The 12631-nt window shown below is 37.0% G+C and overlaps 1 long non-coding RNA gene across 1 annotated transcript in view; it reads left to right on the top strand.

The window, feature by feature from the left end:
- Positions 8 to 12631, top strand: part of LOC110398449 — a 47213-nt gene continuing 34589 nt past the window's right edge. The window contains exons 1-2 of the long non-coding RNA XR_002438384.1: positions 8 to 343; positions 4713 to 4763. This is a non-coding gene — a long non-coding RNA (uncharacterized LOC110398449). The remainder of the gene's footprint in view (positions 344 to 4712; positions 4764 to 12631) is intronic.

Genomic DNA, 12631 nt, shown 5'->3' with positions numbered 1-12631 from the left:
CATAAAGAGCCGCGTCAGCTGACCGCCGGGTTGGCTCGCCATTGGTGAGCGCTCCAGGGGCGGGAGCGAGGCCGTTACAAAACGCCGCGCCGAGGGAGCGTTCCGTAACAGGGTGGGAGGGGCGGGGCTGGCGCCGGGCGGTCTGGGCGTGAGTCAAGCGAGGGGGCACGGCCGGCCGTTAGGGAGCGAGCCTCGGACACGGGCCCTGCTGTTTCTCTGGGGCTGAGCGAGAGCAGAGTGCGGCGAGAGCCCCTCGCCTGTAGCGGGGGAAAGGGGGCAGCCCCGTGGCTTCGGGTTGTGGCTCCTGTAGGCGGTGCCGCTCCTCGCAGCGGCCCTAGCTCCGGTGAGGGTCGGGCGTTAGCAGCGCTGCTGGGGGCGGCGGCGGGGAGGGGGAGCAGCCAATTTTCTGGAACGTTTGTTGTTCGCTGTGTAGCATGTCTGTTGGATGGGGGCTGATGTAGTCACTGGTCAGACGACGCTGTAACAACCGCTTGGTGCAGTACATCTCAGGATTTCTGGGAGTGTAAAATAGTGAGCCCAGTGCTTTTGGAAAGTCCCTTATCTCTGCCTACACTGTAATCGCAGCCCCTTTTCGTGGGAGAATGTTTAGGATTTCCACACCTTTGTCTCTTAAGAAAGTGTGGAGTCTATGGCGTGACATCCAGCTGTGTTGTCAGAACTCATTCCCTCCAAAGCACATCCTTTGCATTTACAGTGCTTTTCAGCTTCCGAAAGTCAAATTAAAAAGATGCTATGGTAATTGAAATATCGAGGGAGAACGTGGATGGCTTTTTAATGTGAAGACACAGGAGAGTCTTAAAATAATCATTCACTGAAGTACTCAGCATGAGTTAGGAAGTGACAGCGTAAGGAAATATCAAAGTAAAAGGTGCTTGGAGTATGGACTTGAACGGTGGTGGGATAAGGTGGAATGGCTTGAATAATCATAAATAGTTTTGATGGCTATGGGTTCTTTTTTAGACATGTCAAATATGAGGACAGTGTTGGACAAGCAGAGATTTTGAACAGTAAGAAAACAGTACAGGAAATAGGGCGAATCATCATCAAAGAGAGCAGTACTTTGTTTCTCATTTCAGATTAGATTACCCATGGAAATAGAAAAACAGGACAGTGTTCAGGGGTTTGTGGAAATTCATTGAAAAGTTGGAGTTAAGATAATAAATTAGAAATAAAAACCCCTTTCCACCATTTCCAATGAATTTTTTAAAAGTTCATATATTAACATTCATACTGATCATTTGAACAATATCATCAGCTGAAATCAACTGTTTTTTGAGTTCCTAGTTTACAGGAATAAAATACACTTTTGCTAGCTGAGGTGTGTTAGAGCAGAAGAATTGAGGTTTATCCCATCATCCTTCACTTCAAATCAATTAAAAGCAGTGAAAGATGAGAGTTTGGATAGGATGGATGAATGGATTGATAGGGAGCCTGACACCATCCTGCTCCCACCAATTTTAGAAATCTATCTTTAGTATATTCCTTCAGAGCTTACTCTTTATGTGAGTAGTACTTACTGTCACTGTAAGCCCCTCCTGTCTGCTAATATTTGTGACACATTCTGTTTTACCTTTGTAGCTGTCCTCATTTTTCTTGGAAGCTCCAGACTTCATGCATCCAAAAAACATCGTCTAGATTTAGACAGATAGGACAAGGAAAAAAACTTCTGTGTTGTTGTAGAAAGACACTGAAACATTTCATTAAAGCCTTCAGATATGTTGTTAAATACATCAGCAGTATGTGGCAGGCATGTGGAGGTAGGGAAGCAGATAATTTTGGATCATGGCACAGTAGGGTTGGGCTCAAGATGTGTTGAAAGAAGTTCATAGTAAAGAATCTCTTACATAAAATTAATCACTTCCTTGCCAGGAAATCCCCAGGACACAGGTCTCTGAAATGTGGCACATTACTTGAGGACAAATTTGACTGTACGTTCACCTTGTCCTAATTTTTAGATGCACATTTTTGATCACTCTTGGAAGTGAGGTACCAGGTCTAGTTAAACCATGCTATTATCCAGTGTGGTTGTTCTTATGTATTTAAGCTGTAGCTGTTTCTTCAAGCCTAGTTTTTGGTGCAGTATTCTATCACTGGCATGTTTAACTGAACAAGAAAAAAAAAAAAAAAACAGTTTTCTCATATTTCACTGCATTACCATTAGAATGTGATAGTTATGTAAGAAGGGAAAGAAGACCTGCGGCTTTTTACTAGATTAGATAACACACATAGTTCCACCAACACTTGATTAAAAATAACACATGCAAGGTTTTTTTTTCCTGCTGTAGGATGAGTTAAATAATGCTTTCAGACAACAACACATATCCCTGCAGTTGCACAGTTTGCGTGGGCTGTTCTAAGAAAGACTCCAGGGATTGTCCTTCCCCTGCCTTCCGTAGAGCAGTATTTTACAACTGCCTGTGTAAGTCTTGGTTATCCTCATTCAGGAAGATGCCTACAAAATGTTATGCCTTCAGTACAGTGAGGTAGAAGTATTCTGCTTATGATATTAAGCATAATATTATTGGTTTGATGTTTCTGTGAGCAATTTCTTGTACAAGTAGTGTGTGCAGCCCAATTAAACATGAGATGACAAGGTAGTGTTTTAAGTAGTCTTTAACCATGCCTCTATTTATACAGCATAATCCTGATTCAAGATCTTCAGAAATAAACAGCAGTATAAACAAAATGAAGCAAAACCAATGCAGGCTGAGGGAACAGGGAGTAGCAGGCAGTGAACCTAGAGCCTAATGCCTGGAAATCTGGAGCTGAGTCTGACAGTCTCTCTTGACATATATCCCAAGAAAAAGTAGTTAATCCAAGGAAAGTTGTTCTATTTTATGAGAAATGTGGTAATGGCTTTCTAGCTATTTTCCCTCTATTTATTTAAAGGTAGTTATCTATCCAGCTGTTGTAAATTTTGCTAAGATACATGCAGCAAAATAAAATTAGTTGGGGATTCAATTAGGTAAATTAATGTTCATACTTTTTTAACTTTTAAACCTTACTGTTCCTAAGAGTGAACTGTTCTGCTAAGAAACTATTAACACCTTTTCTTCTAAAAATAAATAAATAAAATCAAATATGAAGAGTGTATCAAACTGTACTTAGAAAAAAAAAATCTTGAACTGCTGAAGACGTTAGTGATGTTTGAATCACTTCAGATGTGACTAAGGAATAATAAATCCTTGGAAGCAACTCAGTTTTGTTTTGTTTCAGTTTGTTCTTTGTTGCTTGGTAGACTTTTTGGAGCTTTAGTGAGGTAGCTCCAGCAGGCAGATTTCTAAGTGCAAAAACACTCAGCTTTTCTGCAGTAAAGCAAGTACTGACCTTTGTGCAGTACAGCCTCCAGCAGAAGTATGTTTTGAACTCTTTTTTTTTTTTTTCTCTTCAGGTATGAGCTGCAACAAAGTTGCTTTTGCAGCTTGGTCTTGGATGTTAAATTGAGCTGAACAGAGCTAGACTGCTACTGCTTTCTCTGGCATTTTTGTGCAGTACCGCAGTGTGGGTTTTTCAAGAAATTCTAACTCTCTTCTAACTAACTTCTGATATAGGGCACTCATAAAATTATTTAATTACACTTGGTAATTATGATAGCACTAGTAAATATAAAAAAGCAATTACACATAGGATAAATGGTTAACTACATTGTAGGTAAGGATCTCATGAAAAATAAAAGGGAGGCAAAGCATAACAGGGTTGAAAATACTAGCAAAAGACATACAGAGTCACAGAGAGAGTTTATTGGGGAGATCCAATGAAGAACTTGCCTACCTAAAGCAAGATTTAAGAGGAATTCAAGTACTGAGGGTCCTAAAAAAGTGATCTAAGAAATCTCATACAGCTGCTGCCTAACTGAGAAGATGCCTAAAATCAGAAGACTTTAATTCATATCTCTAGAGTGACATAGATTGATTTGAATCTTTTTGGTTTAGTGGGGGAATGCAGTGGCAGTGGGTTGTTGTATGTAAGGTGTTTTTCTTCCTTCTGTTACCCTGGCCACAATTTAACAGAATGGTAGTTGGATCCTACAGTTAGAGAGGACTATGGAGAGGAAGTGTCAGTGCTTTGGCCTGAGTTCAGTTTCTAAGGGCTTGCAACAACACTGCCTTTCCTACAGGCTAGTGTTAGGTGACTCTGATGTCTTGGGGTGGTACCACCTCCTCATATGCACTGAGTGGCATAGCTGGGTATTTCATGTGAATTTCTAAACTTTTGTTGGGAGGGGAAAACAGAAAAATCAAAAAGTTTGGAATTGCATAATTTTTTGTGTTCAGATAACTCATTCCTTTACTGGTACTGAGATTAAGTGTATCCCCACTAAAAATAATAGTCATCACACTTACTATTAATATGGGTATGTATGTGTATGATTTTATACATATTAGCATCAATTGCTGTTGATGAGCAAGATTCAGTAATCTGATGATTATAATTTGGAGCTGTGAAAATACAGTGACTGCCTTGAAGACACCAATTAGAGTTACTCATTTCCCTGTTCTCATGCTTATTTCATTTTTTTCCTATGTATGACAATATACAGCTACGCATTCCAAAAGATAGCAGAATTCTTCTACATGTGCAGGACAACACACTTCTAAATGTGATCAAGGTGGTTTTATTTTAGGCTTCTCTGGTTTGAAAACCTTGTTTAGCTCCAGATATGGTGCAAGTAATATTTGTTTTCTCTTTAGGAAGAGAATCCTTGGACTGATTGGACTTCTTCCTTCTGCTATTGTTGCCTGGTAGGAGATTGACATAATGAACAGATTTATAAAATAGCTAAATTTTAAGTGGAAACACTTAGTTTTGCTCCTATTAATATAGATTAATATATATTGTAACAATTCAAATTGTAGTGACTTGGCAGCTTTAAATACTGAATTTAAAGAGATACAGAGTGCTCAGTTATATTTATTCTTGATGTTAAAGTGCTTTACTATGGAAATGTTAGCTGAATAATGAACAAAAAGCAGAATAGTTAATGTAGAACTAAAAAGGCTTTCATTAAGGGAGGAATTGCTTTTACAAAAATTGTTCACTAAGAAAGTGTGCAAGAAAAGTAACTCAGCTGGCATTTATTTTCAGTTTATCAGCATGTTTTCTATTAGCTGAAAGCTACTGGCTTATGATTTTATTGAATATATCTAAGTTTTTTTGAGTTGTCAATGATTCACAGCAAAGAGAAAGGACAAGCTGGTTATTTATAAATGAATATAGAGCAAAAGCTCAAGATAATGATTGGGATTTGTGTTCTGTGCTACAATTTGATATTTAAACAATAATTGATTCTGGTATCTGTTTAAATATTCTCTAATATGTTCCTTGTTACATATACTTCTATATATCTCTAATACATCTTTGCTGTCAAGTTGGATGCTTTGCATCTACTTATCATCCTCTGAGATACTTAGTTCTGAATATATATTGTCAAATAAAGTTCTTTTGATTTCTAGCAATTATTGATGTTCATTCTTATGCTGTTAAGGAAAAAAACAATTGCTGTTGTTACATTGTATTTGCATTAAAAATACACCAGTACTATACAAGATTTTTTTCTTTCCATCTTAAGGGTGATACTTGTTATACTTGACATCTCAGAAGAAAAAAAAATCTTTAATTTTTGGGTAGTCAATAATAATTATGGAAGTATATTCAATTTATCAGTGTATCGATTTTAAGAAATGCACATACTTTGCAACCTACTCACGGCGGTAAGTGGCAAAAACCCCACATTTCTTATTTATTACTACTGTGTTGTACCTCAGGCTGGAATAGGGTGTAAAACTAACAGCTGGGACTGCCAAGTACCTCAGCCTACAGTGTAAGCTGGTTGTGCTAGTTCTAGATAAATCACTGAGTTTCCAGATAGCTAATGATAAAGTTACCTGTCTTTGAAAATTGAAAAGCAGTTGATACAGGTACAAAACTTGGATTTACTTATTCTCCTTAGATTAACTATTTAGGCTCAAAGGAGTAACTGCTCCTTGTCTTAGATATTTATCAACTATTTTTTAAATAGAGTTTACTTGTATCTTTTCCTTATCTAATGAGTGTCCTTCGTTCAGAAATTCTGTAATACTAGGCAACAATTTTCAGTCAATGGGAGTAGAATCTTTTTCAAAGACTATGAAAAGTACTCTTTACTGAATGTAGTGTTTTATGAAGCAAATGAGCTGGATGAAAAGTGGTTAATTTAAACTTAAGGTGGCAAAAAACATTTATTCAATTAAATAGCCTATTTGGCAATAGTTTACCTCTTAGTATCAAGGTGAATTTTCTTGTTTATTTTGACTCTTTGGTATATCCTCTTTCTGCTTTGGCTTGTACCTCTTTTCTATGTCCTCCTTACTTCTTGAACATTAGTAGCATCACACAGCACATTGTGCGCTGTAAGATGGGTTATTACACCCACCTGTCCAGTCTTTTGTACAACACTGTGAAGGAAAAGTGCTCATCTATATCACTTCTGACAAAGGCAGTTGTTTGCAGGCTTGAATTCAGAGTCTATCTGTTGGTTGTTTTTTTTTTTTTCCAACAGAGCACTGCATCATATAGCAGAACAGTGAGCACTCTAAAATGAGTAAATGAAACATGAACTGAGTAAGAACATTTACTATTTCAGTTTTTCTCCTACCTTTTTTTTTTCCTAATGTCTTTTTACAACAAGATAAAACAATTCCTGGGCTCAGGTTGTTGCCCACAAATGATCAGTGTAGAGACAAAAGAAAACTACATTTCCTGACTAGATTCTATTCAGCAACAGAATTAAAGAACACAGGTGGTTGTTTTTCTCCAGTATATATTTGTGCAAATCTTTCTTTGTGATGCTACAAAGTTTCAGCAGTATGAATCTAGGCTGGTGGCATTTTCTCAGAGGTATCTCTGTAGTAAGTAGCCCATCCCAAATTGTCTTTCTTCATCACATATGCAGTCCTTGTCACACATTACATAAGCATTACATTTTAGGGATCATATGTAATGGTCTGCGTCCTTCAACTCCTGATTGTTCGAAAGTGATATGGAAAGAGCTGAAAGACCATGATAAGCCCATGCATGTATGTGTAACTTTTTAAGCACATTACTTATATTGGTCTTCGTATTACTATCTCTAAAGAAATATATATATCCCACAATCCTTTAATTGAGCAGCTTATCTTTTTGTTTTTCAGGGGCTTGTTGGCACTCTGTGTCCATTTCCAGTTCGCTTTTCTCTGCAGTCCAGTTATGTTAGGTCATTGCGGATGAAATATCTAAAATCAAACACTGTAGTGCAACTTTACCAAGATGTCTTATTTACTTACAGTATTTATGTAAATATTGTTTGGTGTTTCTATGAAGTTTCAATTTATCATCTTCCACAGATTAATATCTGATGAGTAAACTATGTACTTCACTGTTTCAGTATTTTCTCTCTACAATATTAGCCAGCTTGGGTAGTGAATGCAGTGTAGCTTTATTACAGTGTTTCCATTTAGTGAACTGTTCTGAGAACAAGCCTGGGCAAAATACCAACCTAACAGGGCCACGCTGCTTCTGTTACTTGAACTAACATGTTACCTGAGCTACTTGCTCATCTATATGAATGGTGTACCTTCTATCATCTCTCTTATTCTCAGCTTGGGAATAATAATAATAAAAAGCTCTTCTACTGCAGTAAAAAGAAGAAATATACTGGAGATTCTGAAAAAACTAAAGCTGAGCAGGACTGAGCTCTTTTCTCTCTAATCCCCTGCAGAAATATAATTTTTGTTTTTTTCTGGTTTTTTGATTGTATATCTTTGCAACGTTTCTTTTAGGTGGTTGATTTTATACAGTATATATGAAAGAAGACAAAGGAAAGAAAGCAACTTTTTTTTTGAAGCAGGATTAAAGGAGTTATATTCTTATACTTCCCTTATGTTTCTAAAATTTTGAGAATCCAGTCAAGAAAGCTTGGATCATTTGAGTATTTGTGGTTAAAACGCTGAAAGTTCAGATCTCTTTACACAGGTAAGTACTGCCTGAATAAAAAATGATTTTCAGAATCATACATTTTCCATGCTTATAATATATAGATTTCAAAGAAGATTCCACACTATATCCATGCAAACAGCAATTTAAAAGGATTGTCAAATCTCTATTAAAATATTTGAATGTCAGTTGGCTTAATATTTCATTGAAATAATTTTGTGTTGAAGTAACTGAATTAAAACAGTATCTTCAAGGCTTGGACAGCTCTGATTTTGAATGAGTGGTAAGAGATGCACCTGTTTAGCCTACTGAAGCAATTTAAAACTAAATAGTATGTTATCTCTATGCAGATATTTCATTTTCAGTGTTTTTCATCTACCTCTCTTCTAATGGCATGCAATCAGATTGTCCTTGCTGTAGGTCACAAAAAGGGTAGTATTTTGCAAATAGTCTTTAATGTCTCTGACCCAAATGAATGGAGTATTGTCATTATGGTTTTATTAATTACATGCTTAATAGAAAATACTTTCAGGTTTCAGTTATCTGAAAATAGTGAGATAATTCAGGATTTGCAAAGACATGTCACATGCAAAGTAACTATATGCAAGGCTATCAGCACATGGCTGCAGAGGAATAAAGAGCAATGGCTTAGCTGACCAAGAGATGTAGAAATATCTCGTATTGTGGTGCTTTATGCAAGCCAATCTCCATAAGAACTAATCTTAATAAATCAGTTTTCTCTTTATTCCTACAGAAGACTAGAATACACTGAATAAAACAATTTTCCATCTCTTTTAAAGCATATTATGTCTGATGCCTAGACAACAAGGAATCCGTAATACTTAAGTACAGTACCATAGTGATGAACACTGGCACTAGACTGACGTTTCAGTCCTCTAGTAAAACCTGTTTCCGAGTAAGTAGCTAATACAGCCAAGTTCTCATATTCAATCATCATATCTGTTCTCTGTTGCAAATTAGGTACTACATTAAAGTGTCTGAAAGCATCTTATAGTAGTTTTCTGAGCAATTACGTTAGGTAAGTTAACGTTAGTGCGTTTTTTGAATGGGTAAACTGAAGTTTGTAGAGATCAATTGGTTTTGTTCTTTTTGTTGTTTTTCTTTTAATGCTATGCAGTAAATTTAGCAGTAGCTTATTGTTTGAACTGCTGATGTGTGCTAGAAGGTAGACTCTCATGTCTGGCAGTGGAACTCTGTTGACATAGGACTTACAGCATGTTCTAATTTCTCATCTGTGGGAGAAAGTAAGCCAGCTCGGGCTCTTTTGTAGAGCTCTACCTCTCACCACTGCATTCCTGCTCTTCGCTAAAGAGCTGAAAAGGCTGACAAGCTGTTATCATCGTTTTCCTTTGTGATACATTGCAGTGTCTTGTTATGAAGTACTTGGTTGTGTCTTGAGGCTCTCAACTGTGAAGATTTGATGTAGGATTCGCTGTGTCAACATTCGTCACTCCTGTAATGTTTTTTCCCCTAGCTTGTACTGCTTTAACACCTTAATTCCTCAGCCACAAATCTTAGCCAAAACTATGTTGACTAGATGTAAATATTAATTCTTAGTTGCAGAAATAAAAGGGGCAATATGATTTTATTTAAACATTTATTTAGAAATACTTTGAGATTTTTTGATACAATTATTACCAAGATAATCAAGGTAAGCAGAATAATTTGATGTTTGCAATACCAGTGCCTGGGGGCTAAGAGGCTTTCAGAATTCATGTGGTTTGCAACATCATTAACAATGATGATAATATGAAAAGGACTGCTACTTATACTAGTGGGACTGAGCTGTTCCTGTTCTCACTGAAATCTCATCTCTCCAGCTGATATAAAGCTGGCAAGTGATGGATATGGCTTCCTTGCATCACCTAAAGGAAAATACAAGCTATATTCAGACTGTACCATGGCTCAGGTTTCCCCGTGTCTACAGTTTTCAGAGTGCACAGTGATTTGTGGAAGGAATCTCAGATCCTTCCTCTCTTGCACCAAAAAGAGCAATATGAGTAGTAATGTGCTGTAGTAAAACTGGAACAAGTCTCTAGTCTTGACAGTGTTTCATTTTAAGACACTGACTATCTTTCGTAGATCTCAGTAGAAAGCCATGATGTTTTTATCAGTTCTTACTGCAAATAATCTAGAATGACTGTTTTAAGCAATCTTGCTTAATGTAACAACTCATTATCATTGCTTTAAAATAAGCATTTGCATTTGTGCAATATCATCGTCTTAAACATTCTAATTGATTTATTTGAAAATTCTGGATTTCAGAATACTGGGTTTTACTGTAGGTGCTACTATTGTTTCCACTGCATGCTTAATTTTTACAATTCTTGTATCATAACTACTAAAATTAAAATCTATTTACCTGCAAATACATATACATACCTTCAATCGGAGTATTTACAGCCCTTCTTAAAGCAGTTTCACATTAGCTTTTGCTAAGACTTGGTGTCTTCTGAAGCAAGTGGAAGAAAACAAGAGGTAATGAAGAGAGAAATACTACTGAATGTAAAAAATATTATTTTTGTCCCTTGCTTCTGTCTGTGAAAGTGATAGTGTGCTTTTCTGCATTCCAAAACTTTCAATGGTTTACCTTCCCTGTTATCAGTCTGCTGCATGCTCTGCTGGTCCTCTCTTAGAAACAGTTAGCCCATTTTGGTTATTCAAGCCATTATAGGCATTTCTTACAAGTAAACAGCTCTATTAATAATTTCTGCTGTCATACAGGAAGGGCTGTCAGGCTGGATGGGGCTCTGAGCAACCTGATTGAGCTGTAGGTGTCTGTCTCTGTTCATTGCAGGGGAGTTGAGCTAGCTGATCTTTAAGGGTCCCTTCCCACTCAAATAATTCTATGGTTCTATGCTCAAGAGCAGTTTAAAAATTGTGAAGCGAATTTCATGATCCGAATAAAAAATTCTGTTATATGTGGAAAGTGGCAAGTAGTGCTGAAAGAAATTAAAGGATTTTTATGATACAGATTCATACACAAACACGTGTCCTTATTTTATTTTTTTTATAAACAGTTATACTTCCACGTAGATTAAATTCCGCATTTTCCATTTTGCATCATTACCACATGCAAATTTTAGAGGGGCTTGATGTGCCTATTCTGCTGTAGAAGCTTCATTCTCTGGCCAGAAAATACTTCCCATGATGCTGAAGAAAATTCACATTTCTCCAGGCAGATGTTGTTTTTCTGCAGACTTGGCCCTTAGGGGGAGTGGAACTTTGAATTTTGGCTTAAATTAGTAGATGTGCTGACGTGAAGATGCATTCAGTGCTTGGTAAACTAGTTTGAAACAATGTTTCAGACGAGATGAAGAAAATAATATAGTTTTAAATGTTTTTTTTTTTTCAATTAGAAAATTGACATTTAACAAACTGCTTTATAACATATTTGACATAGAACAAACTGCTTTTACTGCTGGTCAAAATATCCTTCAAGCAAGGAACTGAAGTCAGTTCTATTTGCATTAAATGGATGGTGCAAGATTTTAAGCAATTTTCTAATTACTTCCTATCACACAATGCATCCTAGAAAGAATATATGTATGGATGTAAGATAACTGCATTTCTAGAAAAAGGAAGATAAAGACAAATATGGAGACTGCTACCTATCTTTAAAATTATTTAGTCTCATAAATTCAGCAGTTAAGTCTTAAAAACTGTATTTTTTACTGACAGAATTCACTTTTCCGTGGAAGGGTGTAGTTATTAAAATTAACAAAAAATTATTAATGAGGAAAAAGATTATTTTAAAAATGTTTTCATTCAATTATATGTAACTATTTGATTAGGCAGGAATTTTGAAAAATAACTAGAGCTAAATATTTCATTCCATTTGATTTGTTGTCAGAGTTTGAATTTCATGCGTACCACAGGACTGTTCACATGCTTAAGCTGCATAATCCCTGTGGAAGCCAGCTGAGTTCTCGGTCACCAAAGCTTCATTCATGTTAGAGATTGTGAGCATGTCAGGCAAGAATATAGAATCAGTTGTGCTCACACAGAGAAGTGTTCCTGTAGTTGTACTTGCTTATTGGTGACTGACTTTTCTCCTTACATATTCTCTCCATTGGAAACCTCCAGTAATACTGTGTCAGAATCAAAGGAGTTAAGAGAGCAACAGGAGCTTTTTGTTCTTTTTGCTTGCTTCTTACCTCATCTGGTATGTCTGCATAGGTGCTAGAACAACAAAAATGCCAAGCAAAGCCACAGGCTTCCAGTAGGTTTTATACTAGAGAAATGTCCACTGAAGTCCGTTTTTGGGCATAAGCAAAGTAAGCAGATGCCAAAGGTGTGAACCCACTAGGAGGAGTGTGTTACTTGGGTCATAACCTGTGCAGCAGTGCTGGCTTAAGGCAGAGTGGCTGGAAAGCTGCTTGGCAGAAAAGGACCTAGGGGTTCTGACTGACAGCTGGCTGAAGATGAGCCAGCAGTGTGCCCAGGAAGCAAGGAAGGCCAATGGCAGCCTGACCTGCATCAGAAATAGTGTGACCAATGGGAGCGTGGAAGTGGTTGTACACTTGTATGCAGTGCTGGAAAGACCGCCTTAAATATTGTGGTTAGTATTTAGAGGCCTCTCACTACAAGAATATTGAGTTGCCTGACTGTGTGCAGAGAGCAGAATGAAGTGCATGAA

This window comes from Numida meleagris, chromosome 4, assembly GCF_002078875.1.
Source record: "Numida meleagris isolate 19003 breed g44 Domestic line chromosome 4, NumMel1.0, whole genome shotgun sequence".
NCBI lineage: Eukaryota > Metazoa > Chordata > Aves > Galliformes > Numididae > Numida > Numida meleagris.
This window is presented reverse-complemented; position numbering and strand designations above follow the sequence as displayed.